Source organism: Octodon degus, unplaced genomic scaffold, assembly GCF_000260255.1.
Source record: "Octodon degus isolate 3935 unplaced genomic scaffold, OctDeg1.0 scaffold00035, whole genome shotgun sequence".
NCBI classification, from domain to species: Eukaryota; Metazoa; Chordata; class Mammalia; order Rodentia; family Octodontidae; genus Octodon; species Octodon degus.
In genome coordinates, this window is record NW_004524611.1 from 12896089 (window position 1) to 12898809 (window position 2721).

Below are 2721 nucleotides of genomic sequence, written 5' to 3' on the forward strand. Positions count from 1 at the left end.
GCTTATTCTACTGAGCCATCTCCCCAGCCCCCAGGCTGGTCTTGAACTCACAATGACCCTCCTGCCTCAGCCTCTTGAGTGCTGGGATTAAAGGTGTGCGCCAGCATGCCGTGCTATTCCTTTTAGCAGCCAAGTGATATGTTGGGCAGAATCAGAGGGGATTTTATCGGACATTCTTTTATTGCCAAGCATGTAACACTTTCTAATTTTTCTTGATTGAAACCATATTGCATGAATTTTTTAGGTAGACTAGAACTCCTACTCTTAGATCTGAATAAAATATTTAAAGTGCCTAATCCTGGGGAAACTAAAACATGGAAACTGTAGATTCAGACTACAAAGACTGCTTCCCAGACACACGGTTAAAATTCACTCTTCCTCCAACAATTGCCAGCAGTGTCAGAAAGTCCACCTGTACCTGTGTCTCTAAAGGAACGAGGAACAGTTTTCCAAAGAACAAGATCATGGGAGTCCTGGAGTGCAGGGTTAGAGTTTGGACTTTAAGCTGGGCGTGGCAGTGCGTACCTGTCACTCCAGCACTCCGGGAGGCTGCGTAGGGAGGACTGAAAGCTCCGTCCTACACGGGTGAGCCCGGCCGCAACTACCAGAAGAAGTCCTACCCCACCCGCGGACGGTTAGTTCAGGGCTTGCCACACACCCGTGAGTCTTCGGACAGGCTCACACAATTCACAGCACCTCCAAGCCCAGTCTGCACACCCAGCTTCTGGGCAGAGAAGAGAACTCAACGCCCGGAAGTGGTGCCACCAGCGGAAGCGCGCATGCCCAGAGAGGGTTTCTGGCCTCCCCGGGCTCTTCTCGGTTCTTTCACTCCTGAGGTCCTAGAATCAGGCAGAGCCGGGAACATGGACTTCGGTCGGTGGGAGACTAAGCCATCAGCCAGTCCCAGCTGGTCCTTGCTCAGCTGGGGAACTGAGTCCCAAGAGGAACAGGGACTTGAGGGCTGGTGGACTCAGGTCCTGCTGTGATGACCCTGAGCTCCCCTGGCCCTGGGTAGGTCAGTGGCTGCCTCCTGTCCCCTGGGTGGTCTGGGCAGCAATGTGGTCAGCAGGTTGCTGCTTCTGTCAGGTGACCTCTCATAGGCCAGGCCACCTGGAAGGTACTTTTGGCCCCAGCTACTCAGAGGAGAGAGGCTCCCTACCTGCCCTTGCTTCCTACAGCTGGGCCTTTGCCCCTGGGGCAGGGGGTGGTGGTGGTGAGGAGGTGGCCAGGGGGGACAGTCCCCGCCCCGGGGGGAGGGGCTGCCACTAGGGGAAGCCTTGTCCCTGAAAAAGTGAGAAAGCCCTGACTCGGTCATTCTCTTTCTACGCAGCCAGACCTGCAGCCCCACAGGAGGTGGGGGTGGGGGTCCTGGGAATGCACTTGGGATATCTGAGGGCACACAGTTGCAGGAGGGGCCAGGGCTGCTCTCTAACTCCCATGGATTGATCAACTGACTGACTTAGGAGTTTCCTGTCTGTGTTGTGCTGGTGGCTGAGCTCCGGGCCTGCTAACGAGGCCCCATCACCTTCCCTTTTTATTTTGAGACAGGGTCCCAACAATTGTCCTCATGGGATTAAAGCTTGCAATCCTCCAGACACAGCTTCCTGCAGGACTGCAGCAGTAAGCCCGTGGCACCATCATGCCCGGCTTATTTATTTCACTTGCTATTTTTGAGACAGCGTCTCACGATGCAGTCCAGGCTGGCCTTGAACTCGCCGCAGTCTCCCACCTCGATCTGTGAGTGCTGGGGTCGCAGGCATCTGTCGAGCTTACTTTATTTTTTACAAAGAACAAACATGTTTTGTTTTGTTTTATATTTTATTTTATTTTATTTTATTTTCTGCCCTGGGCTGCGAGCTCTAGCCCGGAGCACCCCATGCCCAGCCGATTGGGGGGCTCTGTGACAGTATGTATAATTCGGTGGCTACCAGCAACGTCATTCTATAATCTGGAGAAGGAAAGGACCGGCCAGGATGGTGGGTGCTGTGGGATTTGTCTCTTTGCTTTTCTGCTTTTTCCGGAAACAGCTGCTCACGACTTTTAAGAAATATAAAAGAAAAACTTAAGCCCACTCGGGGTCTGTAGACGTGGTGGTGTGGGGGTTGCGGGGCCGCTCTACCTTGCAGTTTGGGGCTGGGCGTTTCCGTGGAAACCTAGGCGTGGCGTCTCCATGGCGACCTCTGGGCGGCAGTCACGCCCTTGCTTACGAAGGGGCCTTGCATAAGCCCTGCTCGCGGGACACTCCAGGCAAGATGGGGGCAGCGGCCAGCGAGCTCCGGGCGCTGATGCCCAGTGACCCGGCGCGGCTTCCCGAGGTCCTGGGGCTTCACCTTGTAGCCTCCGGAAGGGATTTCCGAGGGCCTAGGAAGAAAGCAAGCCTGCCTTTCCGTCCGTCCGTCCTTCCTTCCTTCCTTCCTTCCTTCCTTCCTTCCTTCCTTCTTCCTTCGCTCCTTCCTCTCCGATTCTTTCTTCTCTTTTCCAGTACAGGAATTGAATTTAAGGCCTTCATACTGGGCTACATCCCAACCCCTCTTAATTTTACACAGGGTCTTGTTAAGTTACTAAATTGCCCAGGCTGTGCTCAAACTTGGAATTCTCCTGCCTCAGCTTCCCAGAGTGCTGGATTCCAGATGTGCACCATCACACTCAGCTAGTATAGCTGCAGCCATCTCTGCCCCAAGACTGATGCCAGGACTCTGGGTGCCAAGTGGAATCTGCCCC